This window comes from Notamacropus eugenii, chromosome 4 (assembly GCF_028372415.1).
Source record: "Notamacropus eugenii isolate mMacEug1 chromosome 4, mMacEug1.pri_v2, whole genome shotgun sequence".
NCBI lineage: Eukaryota > Metazoa > Chordata > Mammalia > Diprotodontia > Macropodidae > Notamacropus > Notamacropus eugenii.
The window spans coordinates 54775492-54788681 of NC_092875.1; the positions used below are offsets into that span (position 1 = coordinate 54775492).

General features: G+C 42.9%; 1 protein-coding gene across 2 annotated transcripts in view; it reads right to left on the minus strand.

The window, feature by feature from the left end:
* FZR1 (fizzy and cell division cycle 20 related 1) overlaps nucleotides 1–13190 on the minus strand; it is an 89774-nt gene that overhangs the window by 74026 nt on the left and 2558 nt on the right. The window contains exon 1 of one of the 2 annotated variants that reach the window (XM_072601065.1): nucleotides 10429–10591. The exons of the other annotated variant lie outside the window; for it this stretch is intronic. The gene's annotated coding sequence lies outside the window, so the exon portion shown is untranslated. Of the gene's footprint in view, nucleotides 1–10428; nucleotides 10592–13190 lie in introns of those variants that run through there. 2 annotated transcript variants of the gene reach the window in all.

The following is a 13190-nucleotide window of genomic DNA, read 5'->3' on the forward strand; positions in this document are numbered from 1 at the left end:
TTTACTGGGAAATGAGGCCCAGAGCCAGGAAGTAGTAATTCACCAACTATAAATCAGGGGCAGAGTTAATACTCTGACCTCCTGTTGTAATGAGCCTCTAGCCAAGTTAAGAATTTCCTACTCTATGCCATCTTTCTGTCTCAGATCTGCTGGCTCTGGCCCATAGCCTCCTTTCTGTAAACACCAGGGCATATCTCAGTGCTGCCATACCTCCACTGTAGCAACCTCAACACCTATCTGCTTCCTCCACACTCTGCCTATCTTGAAAGGCAAGGGCCTCGTGGGAAAAGATTGAAGGGAGGTCCAAATTCTCACCTCCACCCCACCCCAAGCTCTTGCACAACTCTGTAGAGAATGAATCATGTTGTCAGGGCACAAAGTCAAGCAGACCCAGACTTGCAGATATGACACACAGACAAGAGGAATGGCTAAAACACTGGATGTTAAGAGTCAGCATTCAAAAAGATCTTGTTGGCTAAAGGACTCTAACTGGAGAAGGCATAAAAAAAGATAGCTACAAAGGCTTACACTTGGGTTAAAAAAAAAAGAGCTATCCACAAATAGAACGGAGTTCTTCAGAAAGCCATGGATGCCTCCTCATTTAATATCTTCAAGGAAAGACTGAAGGATCAATCACTTGGGGGGAAGGGGGGCAATACAGTCCCATGTACTCAAGTACAGGTTGGATGGGGCAGTCACTGAGGTCCCTTCCAACTCAGAAACTGTGTGATTCTGCCTACTGATCAGACACCCCTAGGCAACGTTCAAATGCAAAACATTCTCTCCCTGATCAAATTTTTCTAGTGCTCTTTGGTTCTCTTTGGCCTGGATCATGGCCTAATTTAGGTTTTTCAATACTCAAAGGGATATCTCCCTGGCTTGAGAGTTCTCTCTCCAATGACGGAAACTGCAAGCCTTCCACTCCTACCCCTCGCATCTGTGTCCTCCCAAAAGTCTGCCATGGGAATCCACTCAATCTGCACTGGAGATTTCCCTCACTCTCTCTGGACCTTACAGGGTACCCTCTAGAAGTCCATCCCCTTGCTATGTAGCTAGACAATCATATTTTTTCCACACAGTTCTTTGATGATACTCTTTACTTCTGTTTTTCAGAGCTCCTGATTGGTTACAGGTGGCAGCCTATTCATACCCATGCCTTCAGTATACTTTAATTCCTCAGAGGCAGGTCTCATTGCCAAAAAAAAGTACCCAGAAAGTATTTGTATTAAAAAAAGAGTGACCTTAGTTGTTACAGGAAGTGTGGGGTCAGTAAAAGTACTTTGAAATTAAAAAAAAAATAATCCAGCCCATACTACTCCTTATCAACTGGGTGCCCAGATCACTGTCTTGCCTGCCCTAGATAAACTGTTACAGCATCCATTCTGAAGTAAGCTGAAATACAGGTGAAAGACATTCTCCAACCATTTGGTCTTTTTCCTGTGTGGTAGGACAGCCAGACTTCTCTGAATGATTATAGATCTCTTCCAGGAGGATCTGTAATATCTTGGGACTTAATGCTATTAATACAATGTTACCTGCAAAAGAAGGTCCTCTGGAGGACCTCATCACCCCCAGGGAAGCATCCTCTGCATTGTATCTCCTCTATCACAGTGGCAGATGCTTTTGGCAAGCACACATCTCCCTTTTAGCTGTTCTTCTGACTTTCTGGCCTTGAACGTAACCATACCCCCGCTTCAGTCTTGCCCTACCATCCTCGGTGTCTGGGGTTTCCTCACCCTGGAATATCTGTCTGCCTCCATCCATCTATGCCAGCCTCCCTCTCCCACTGTTGAGTTCTTCCAGGGGCCTCTGGGTCCCCCTCCAACCTTCATTTCCCCTCCCAGGGTTTCTGATTTTCAGAACTTCAATACCAAGCCCCTGAAGGTACTTTCTTCCCCTTGGGTCAACAAGGATTTATTAAGTACCTACTATGTGCCAAGTACTATGCTACAGGTTGGAGATATGAGGAAAGGTAAAAGATATTATTCCGTCCTTAAGGAGTTCATAGTTTAATGGGGGAGACAAAATGCAAACAATTATGAATAGACAAGATCTATACAAGATGAACTGGAGATGATAATAGGAAGACACTAGCATTAAGGGAGATGAAGAAAGCTTCTCATAGAAGGTGGGATTGTAGATGAGACTTAAAGGAAGCCAAGGAAGCCAGGAGGTAGAGGTAAGGAGGGAGAGCTTTCCAGGCATGGGAGATATCAATGGAAAAGCACAGAGTCCAGAGATGGAATGTCTTGTTTATGGAACAGCAAGGAGGCCTGTACTACTGAACTGAAGAGTATATGGGAAAGAGTAAGATGTAAGAAGTCAGGAGGAAGCCAGATTATGAAGGGCTTTGAATGCCAAACAGAAGATTTTAAATTTGGTCCTGAAGGCAACGGGAAGTCACGTTGGAGTTTATGGAACAGGAGGGGTGACGTGATGATGTGCTTTAGGATTTGCCATTTGACAGCTGAATATAGGGCAGATTGGAGCAGAGAAAGATATGGCAGGGAGACCAACCAGCAGGCCATGCAGTAGTCCTGGGGTAAGATGAGGAGGGCCTAGAACCATGGTGGTGGCAGGTACAGCGGAGAGAAGGGGACATATTCAAGAGATGTTATAAAAGTAAATAGGTCTTGGCAACTGATAGGCAAGAGAGAGGGAGAAATTGAGAATGATACCCATGGATAAAACTGTTAAGTGAGCACTGAACAGCTTGTTTTTGATCCCTGAGGCATTCTACATAAAACTTGTTTGAAGAAGACAAGAAACCACTGATGGATTAGACTTTGGGTATGACCATTCAGCCAGCCCCTGAATCAAACCATTGGTATAATCATGTAGCTCACATTTCTCTATCTTATCCATAAGAACACAATGAGAGATTGCCAAATGCTTTACTAAAATCTAAGTTACCTCTGTCTACAGCATTCTCCTGATCTACCAGAAAAGTAGGTTTGTGAAAATAAGAGATAAGGTTAGTCTGGTATAACCTGTCTTCATGAAGCCCCACTAGCTACTTGTGACCTCTGCTTCCTTTTGTAGATGTCAACTAACTATTCTTTAATCATCTGTTCTAGAATGTCAAGGACTCAGGGGCCTAAGGAATAAGCTTACCAAGTCATATAGCAGCTACAGGATAGGAGGAGAGAGCACCACCCATGAGACAGAATGTGCTACTCGTACAAGCTGAAAATAATGTATTCTTTTTACCTGACACAGCAGCCTGTATCTCCTCCCTTCCTACCCCAACCAGCTACTGTCATGGGGCAAAGGGAGGCCACCAAGTGAGGATTCAAGGTTTTTTCCCATCAAACCAAAATATCAGATACTTTTATCATTGAGTCACTAGCACATGGAGCTGGGTCATCCTCAATGCACCTAACCAAACACTAAAATGGTTGGCTAGAACCAAGAAGGGCCACTGACCATGCTCCATGTATTGTCAGAAAAAAAAACACAAAATAAAAATCCTCTTTTACATGTATTCACCAATCTCAGCTCACTTTGTACTTTTGTACTCATAACACTATTTTTATAGGATTACGCCTACCTATCTGCCCTTGCTTCCAGCTTCTGTATACATCTTTTTACGACCAAAGTGAGTTAAAAGTATATGTGTACACATCAGTCTTTTAGATGACTTTCTCCCTCCTCAGAATCTTCTCTCCTTTGGTTACAACCCTTGGGTAACGTCCCTTCACTGTCTATATCGTTTGAATCATCCAAGGCCAAGGCAAGTAAGAAAGGGAGCAGATTCTGGGACCTTTCTACTATGAAGGCCCTACTCTGGGTTCATGCTAATCTCTTATAATGCAAGATTTCCAGAACTTTCTGAGGATAGGTTCACAGTGCCTTGCTTAGCAACTGGGTGAACTGGCAAGATTTTTGTTTCTCCTCTGTTTCCTCATCAGGGTACTCTAGGAGAGTCTCCTCTTCCCCTATTCTCTATGAACTGCTGTAGTGCACGGGGACCTCTCCCAGCATCAGAACAGGCACAAGGAAGACATAATAACGCCTAACTATGTCAGTGGGCCTAGAAGAGTTTCTCTCATTTACTTTTACTTTAATTTCATATATATGAAAACTACAGTGATCCATATATTGTGTTTATATTCAATGGCTAATGAGAGAAGAGAAATTTAGAGAGCTAACCAACCATTCTAAGGCACAGGAGTGGAATCAAGATAATTGTACCAATTAATATATTTAAAAATATTTTCTTCTATTATATTAGAAATGGGTAAGTAGAAGCAATGTAGACTTGGGGTAATGCTGTGTGTGTGTGTGTGTGTGTGCGTGTGCGTGTGCGTGTGCGTGTGCGCGCGTGTGTGTGCGTGCACGTGCACGCGCACAAAAGTCAAGGTGCAAAGTACCTGGACCAGCCTCTAAGAGGAACAGATGGACTGTGAGTGCCCACTAGTGGCCAGAGAAGAATACTCAACCTGCTTTAAGACGCAATTCCACTTCTTTAAATAGTTTGCCACCTGGTGGACATCTTAGATGATTTGTCACTCGTGTCCAACTCTTTGCGACCCCATTTGGATTTTCTTGGCAAAAATACTGGAGTGCTTTGCCATTTCCTTCTCCAGCTCATTTTACAGATGAGGAAACTGAGGCAAGCAGGGTTAGGTGACTTGCCCAGGGTCACATAGCTAGTATCTGAACTCTTCCTGGCTCCAGGTCCAGCACTTCATTCATTCACTGCACTCATCAATACTTGGGTTATTCTAACCTATGTGACAACAGCATCTCAGTACTTTTAAAGGAAGCACTACTAACCTAAACAGACAAAAATACCCTATTATCTCAGATGAGCTGAACCAGGGTAAGGGTAACAGACCTCAAATTTGTCAGTGAGTTAGAGGGATATCTGCCCCAAATAGGTGAAGATTTCTCCCAGTAAAATGGGTGGATGAGAACAATTTGTTCCACAGCAGGTGCTGCGGAGCACCTAGAGCTTGGTTAGACAAGGAAGACACCTAGGTTATCCACTGCATCCTGGGCCATTGTCAGTTGTCCTGACTCTTGTCTTGCCACAGGATTTCAATGACTCTGGAAGAGTGAGGCTGACAACTCTGTGCAACTCTGCCTCACTTAAATCCAATTCATTGGAAAGTCAAGATATCACCCTCTGATGTCAACGATCCTCTTTGAAAAGGATGGACAACAGGTTCAGAGTTACTGTTCTTGGTTCTAGGTACCCACATGGAAACTTTGAGAGGCCTACTTCTGGTCTCTCAGTGTGGCCATTCAGTGTGTGAATCACTGATAAAGGTCTTCCACGGTGAGATGAAGAGGATGTGGCCTTCTACTGGCTACAGAAAGGGACTGGCTGATGACTCCTGGGGTATACAGAAGACCATGCCCTTATCTTTCTCTCCCTTTTCTGGTAACTAATCCAGCCAAGACTGTTACACAAGCTCTTTCCTGAGAGCTGGATGGGAGGGGAAAGGGCTGCTTGCCCAGATTCCTGGTCCTGGACTCTATGTAGCCATATGTAGATGGCATCTAAAGAACATGGACCTGGGAAGCCTGGGCCTGGGTCTGGGTTGCCTTTCCTGACCTTGGATGAATTAGTAGTTATCCTGAGATCAGTGTGTCCAGGTAGGGAGAAGGTCTGTAAGTTCTCAAGTCTGGGATCCCACTGGGTCAGAGCTAGATAGTGACAAAGGAGGAATTATTTTTGAATCGGATAACCACCACCAAAAGGAGTGCCCTGCTCTGACTGTTCTAATAGTATCTGTGTGCTGGGAGTTGTTTGGCCAGTGCTGACCTGAGGTGAGATTGTAAAATGCCTACAAGCAGCATGAAAAGTGATGATGTCCTGAGCTGATTTAAAGAGGTGGGGACAGCGGAGAGAACACTGGGTCTAGAGTCAGAGACCTGAGTTCAAATGTGACTTCAGACACTAGCTGTGTGGCCTTGAGTATGTCACTTAATCGGTCTGCCTCATTTACCTCCACTGTAAAATGGGAAAAAATAAGCACACCTACCTCCTTCGGGTGTTGCCAGGATCAAATGGGATATTTCTAAAATGCTTAGGTTCATAATATTGAGTAATGAATGCTTATTTCCTGTCTTCATTAAGTATCTCTGTTTTCTCCCTTGCCTCCAGGATGTCCTCAAAAAACCAGGGAGCATGGCCTCTTCTCATTAAAGGCCTGAACCCAGTCCAGGGTGTATGGCTCAGTAGGGAGCAGTGGGGCAGCAGTGGCCCTGCCCTGGGTCCTGGCAGCACTTGTTCAGTTATGGTGAGGGTCTCAGATCTGCCATGAGCCTTTGCTCTGTCTTCAATGTGCTCCCTTAAGCCTTCTGACACAGGTCAGGGCTTTTTCTTCTTTGTTTCCACATTAAAACCTTTCTTTCACCGTTACTACTTAATGGAACAATGGCTCAAAGGTGCTCTCTGAAGAAGTAAAAGAGTTAACAAAAGTTTAGTAAGTTGAATCTTGTGCCCAAAGGCAACAAGAAATAATTTCATGATCTATTTAGTCACTGTCTTGCAATACTCATGATAAACAAAAGCAAAAAATGACTGCATGTAGAGAATGAAGGTGTAGAAAAATTCTGTGACAAAATTGGCAAGATCCTCCAAACCAAGTCAACAAATACACTGGCACTGGGTGACTTCAGTGGAAATCTGGGCTCCAGAAAGAACAGTGAAAAATAATTATAAAGTAGGCTTTCAGGATTAAGAAATAAAAAAGACCACAAGCTCTGAAGACAGTGAGAAAGCATTCAACATAATGAGCATCAAATGAAAACACGAAAAATGTACCTGATTATTTCTTAAAGGAACAAGAAATGACTACCCATTTAAGAACCAGTTCCCGGTCAGATGCATACATGTAGGGAGATGATCAATTATTTAGAACACATGTCAAAATCAACACCAAATTAGAAGAGATGAGAAGACGCTCTGTATAATTATTCAAGTTCCATCCTGACCCATTTAAACAAACAATGAGATTATTACATTATTTCCTATTTAAGTTTTGACAAAAGCAACTGAATGAACGATAAATTCAAGGAGGAGGGAAGGTATGATGCTGGGGAGATAACAGAAAAAAACACGAAAAAACTAGCTCCTAACCTCAGGGAGTTTATTTTCTACTGTAACCGAAATAAAGCAATCATGCAAAGAAACCAAAAGACCCCAGACACCACACCTGCAGCAATGAGGGCTTTTTTTGCCAAGGAAAGAAACATGGAAACCAAATACAACAGTGTAAAATATGACATAAAATGGTGGAAGACTCTAAGTATCATGTCACAAAAACCCAGAGAAGGCAGAACAAATCTGCACAGTGCCTGCTTGGCATGAGACTTGACTGAGCTAGATCATCCCAAGAGCATTTCTAGGTAAACCAAAAAGCAGAAGAAAACCCAACAGATTTGTCAATGTTTCTGGAGACATCTACTGTCAGTGGTGATGGCAGAACCACTGCACCTGTATTCTTTAATACCTTAGAGACCAACATGCTTATATGAGGAAACAGAAATGGCCATTGAGAAGATAACAGTGGGAGGGAATCACAGCTAGAGTTAATTCAATTTTCAAAGCATTGAGGGGTCAATTTTCAACATATGTGAAGGAGGGGAAGGAGAAAGATAACAAAACGGTCAGGAAAAAAAATCACCGATAGAATTAAAACCAAAAAACGAGTAATTACCAAGACACTTCAGTAGCTCCTGATCAGCCTTTCTCATCTCTTTATATAAAATATATGTGTGAATATTTTTGAGTAAAATATTAGAAAGCAACAGAGGAATGATTTTCTATAACAGATCACATCTCCAGTCTTTGAATACAAGAGTCTGCTATGTTTATTATTTGTTGATTATTAAAAACAAGCAAAAAAAACCCACTTCTAATTTAGTAAGACAATAAGCATCTTTAAAAGCTGTTCTCTCATAAGGTGTATCTTCAATAATATGTTAAGATGATACAAGATTCCTTTATAGATACAAGCATAGAGCTAATTTTGTTCAGTATCAATCAAAGTACAAAATGGGAAGATATGTGTTTAGCACAAGTCTGTGCCACTACCTGGGCAGGATATCCTCCCCAGAGTTCAAAGAAAAGAATCTGGCATTCAAGAGGGTGGGTCAGCCTTTCAGATGCTTCTCTGTGTCCTGCTGATAGCGTCAAACCCCAGATACTACTTAGCAAGGCTTCTTAACCTGACACAATGCAACTTACGTGGGAGTCCCTGGATAGATAGTCTGTGAGCTTGGATGGAAGAAAAATTATATATTCATTTTCATTAACTTCTAACTAAAATTTAGCCTTTCCTTCTCAGAATGGAGTATATAAGCTTCCCCTGACTACCAAAGGGGTCCCAAATGCAAAAAAGGGTTAAGAATTCCAGCTCTAGGGCCTTCTATTTAGATCCACAACTGCTTCTCAAACATCAGCCTAGGAATGCAGTAAGAAAAAAAAAAATGGACGGACAAATGCACTAAGTTCTAAAGCGTAGACAAAGCACTGGGCCTGGAGTCAGTAAAGCCTGAGTGCAGATCTAGCCTCAGACATACTAGCTGTGTGGACCTTGGCAAGTAATCTAGGCTCTGCATACCTCAGTTTCCTCAACTGTACAGTGGAGATGATAAAAATAGCACCTATCTCCCAACACTGTCGTAAGGATAAACTGAGGTGATATTTGTAAAGTATTTTGTAAACCTTAAAACACTATATAAATGCGAGTTATCATTATCAGTTTTTGCATTTGGATGGGCAGTCCATTAAGTTAGTCAACAAATAAGTCAAATGTACATTTATTAAGTGCCTACTATGTGCCACACACTGTGGTAGATGCTAAAGCTACAAAGGCAAAAAAATGAAAGTCTGTTCTCAAGGAACTTATGCTCTACAGGAATGTAAATGTGCATATATAAAAATGTTACACACACAGACTATCATCCGTATGTATCTCTTAGACGTATACTGTAAATGGTAAACGAACTGGGTGTACAATTAAATGGGAGGAAGAAAGCAGGTTAAATTGTATTTGGGAAATTCCATAGCATTTCTACCCCACTGCAAACGCATTTTTTTAAACACCAATTTTCTCCCAGTGATGCTGTGAATTATGCAATACCCCAGCCTCCAAAGAACCAAAATGGCAGCATGTTGAACATGAGGCTGCAGCTTATGGCCACTGATAACTGATCAAAACAGGAGGTGGGACAGTCATGTAGCAAGAGTGAATGTGCAACAAGTCCTGCATTAGAACACAGGAAAAGTTAAAAGACCTCGAGGAAGACCTCCAGAGGACTGCACTGATCCTCTATCATTCAAAAACCATTCATTAAGTTCTTATTCTACGCCAGGCGCTGTGCTAGCAGCTGGGGACACAAAGACAAAAATGTGTAAAATAGTCCATAGTCTTCAGGGAGCTTCCACTCACAATGAAAAGTAGGGAATTAAGGTTCTTATGCACCAAATCAATGCCCCCAAGCTTGGTCAGCTATAGTCCCAAAGTGATCTGGGGAAGTGGACTCTTCCTAAGGGGACCAGGGCAGTTACTAAGTAGGTTATAACTGCTTGAAGAGGCTGATATTGACTCAGCTGGGGGCAGGTTGGAGTTCCATCAGAGGGAGAGGAGTAAGGGTAGGTGTTTAGGGTGGAGACAAACCTCACAATTGGCTGGGAGATACAATGGAGGCGATACAACTTGTAATAGACCAGTAAATATGAGATCCTCTCAGGAGGAAAAGAGAAGTATTATTGGAAGCTGAACTGAAATCCAAACCATTAACAAATATTTTCAAATTCTCCAAATCACTAATTATTAAGAGAAATTTAAATTAAAAATATTTTCAAATTCTCCAAATCACTAATTTTTAAGAGAAATTTAAATTAAAACAGTTTTAAGGTTCCACTTCACATCCACCACATTGACAGAGAGGACAAAAAAGAAAATAACAGTTGCAGGAGGGGCTGAAAAAAAACCAGGTCCACTAATGCATTTGTTAGGGGAACTGTGTATCAGTCCTGCAATTCTGGAAAGCAACTTGGAATTAGGTTCCCAGAATCACTCAGCTGTTTGTGCCCTTTGACCCAGTGATATCATCACTAGGCCTATCTAAACCCTAAGAAAATAAAGAGGAAGAGGATTCATACACACAAAATTACTTACAGTGACTTTCTATAGTAACAGAGCCATAAACTAAGCTTGTGCCCATCTGTTGTCAAATGGCTGGACAAATTATAGGGAACAGAACCAGGAGGCCAACATATACCCCTCACAACATCCTAAAGAAGATTTGCCAAAGGCTGACACCGAAATTCTGAGACCCTGGGTGACAGAGAGGAGAGGGGGTGTGGAAAATGGCTGGGGGCTGTAGATAATGGAATCATCTTCAATCCAGATCACAGTCCCTCCCACCCAAAATGAAAAGTGAAGAAATAAGGTTCTTACTCACCAAAACATTGACCCCAAGCTTGGCCGGCTATTGTTCCAAAGTGATCTGGGGAGATGGATTCTCCCTAAGGGGACCAGGGCAGTTATACTAAGTAGGTTATAACTGCTTGAAGGGGCAGATGTTGACTCAGCTAGGAGCAGGTTGGAGTGAGGTCAGAGAGAGAAGAATATTAGAGAATAAGGGTAGGTGTTTAGGGTGGAGACAAGCCTCACAATTGGCTATTGCACAGAGGTGGGAGGTGGCTTATCTTCCTAACCTCCAATTGGCTGCCACAACCCCCTGGGGTGATTTCCCCTCCTCCTCACCACCCCCTAGGCCCCCCATTGTTCTAAATGGCCATAATCTTCATCTCCCCTTCAGCCACAAATGTTCCAATTCCATGTTCATGAACTCTGAAATTCCTTTCCCTGCAGTCACTCCCTCCCCTTCTCCGCCTAGTAATGCCTACTCCTTTTCTCTGTCCTCATCACGACCTCTAACCCCTCTACCCCAGTAGTTTCCCAGATCATCACTGCTGCACTAGCTACATACTTTCCTCCCTTCCCTATCTCGACCCCTGGCTGAACCAGGTCCACCTTAAGCTGTCCCGTTCTCTACAATGAGTCTTTCTGGCCTCTTTGTGCATCTCTGATCTTGCCCACTAAGCCTCCTCAGCCTTAGGTCACTCCCACCTCCCACCATTGCTCCAACCCACAAGCTGCTGAACAAACCTGGAGAAAACCAATAAAACCATGCTGACCTGGTCCACTGCAAATTCAACTGATCCATTCCACTGACCACAGCAGCTTCTCTTTTCATTCACCCTCAAACCTGCTGTAGCTCCCCCTTCCCCACCCTCTCAGCTGAGAATCTTGCCTCCTATTTCACAGAAAGAAGTGAAGTCATTAGCCAAGTCATTAACCCTCTTCTCTCTTCCTTGGACAAGTCACTTAACCCTAATGGCCTCCTCCTGGGTCATCTCCAGTCATCCTGATGAATATCTGGTCACTGATTCATATGGCTGTGGAGGAAAAGTAAGGCTAGTGACCTGCACAGCCCTCCCTCACTCAGAACAAAGTCAAGTGCAAGTCATGTCATCATTTCTCTGATGGCGTGGTCTTCTTGGCATGGTCTTCATGGCAACGGACAAACACACACACATTCCTCCCCCTCATCTCATATCACTCCTAATGCTTCCTCTTTCCACCATCATTCCATAAAGAGGTGGCTCTTACTGCCAAGTCTAACACTTCTAGAAGAAATAATCCCACTTCATTCCATCTTCTACAGCAAAAGGTTCCCCTCTATCACCTCCACTCTCTACCTAACCTCAAAAAGATCTTCACTTGGTCCTTCCTATTAACTAGTCATCTTATATCTTCTGCTCTTTGTGCAAAACTTCTTGCAGAGGTGCCTATTACAGTCTCCCTTTCTCTTCTATCACTCACTTACTGGGGCTTTTGACCTCATCATTCCACAGAAATTTCTCTTTCTAGAGTTACCAATGATCTCATAATTGCCAGATTCAAGGGCCTTTTCTCCTTGATTCTCTGCAGTCTTTGACACTGTTGATCACTGTCTTCCTCTCACTCTCTTAACTCTGGGTTTTTAGGACACCTATCTTTCCTGATTCTCCTCCTGATTACTCCTTCTCTGTCTCCTTTGAAGAATCCTCATCCAGGTCATGCTCTCTAACTGTAGGTGTCTAAGGGGTTCTGTCCTGGGCCCTCTTCCCTTCTCACTACATTTGGCAAGCTCATCATCCCCCACGGATTTAATTACCATAACCCTCTCCTACTCCTAATTTCCCTGTTATTGTCAAAGGCAACAACATCCTCCCAATCTCCCAACCTAGGTGTGATCCTGGATTCCTCACTCTCTCTCATTCCACACATCCAATCTGTGACCAAGGCTTGTTGGTTTCACCTTTGCATCCTCTCTCCTCTGACACTTGGTGTTACCCTAGCACAGGTTCTCATCAACTCATACTTGGTCTGCTGCAAATAGCTTTTTGATATTTCTGCCTACCACAAGTGTCTCCCTACTTATGTCTGTCTTCCATTTGGCCACCTAAGTGATTTTCCTAAAGTTCAGTCTGATCACATCACCCTCCTATTCAGTATAAATTCCAATGGCTCCCTATCACCTCCAGGATCAAATACAAAATGCTCTGTTTGGCATTCAAAGTTCTTCCCAATGTAGCCCTACCCCTGCTGCCTTTCCAGTAGTTTTACATCTAAATGCCACTATGTCTTTTCCAATGTCAAAAAATCCTCACTTGACATGTCCATCCCTGCTTAGCTCTGTCCTATCTCTCCCCTCCTTTTTGTGGCTAAACTTCTTGAAAAGACCATCTAAAATCCACTAACCCTTCTACTTCCTCTTCTCTCTCTCCTTCATTCTCTGCTTCTGCCCTTAACCTTCAACTGAAACTGCCCTTTACAAAGTTACCAGTGGATGTTTATTTACCTACTCTAATGGCCTTCAATTTTCTTGGCATCTCTACAGCCTTTGACACTGCCATCACCCTCTCTTCCTTGATACTGTTTAGTTTTTGTGATATGATTCTTTCTTGGTTCTCCTACCTATACCATACTCCCTTTCTGTCTCCCTTTCTCAGATCTTCATCCAGGTCATGTCTGCTAACTGTGAATGTTACCCAGTGCTAGGCCCTCCTCTCTTCTCCCATAATATGATTTCACTTGGTAGTCTGATTAGCTCCTGATTATCATCTCAATGCAAATGATTCTCAGATCTATTTATCCAGCCTGAACCTCTTTCAC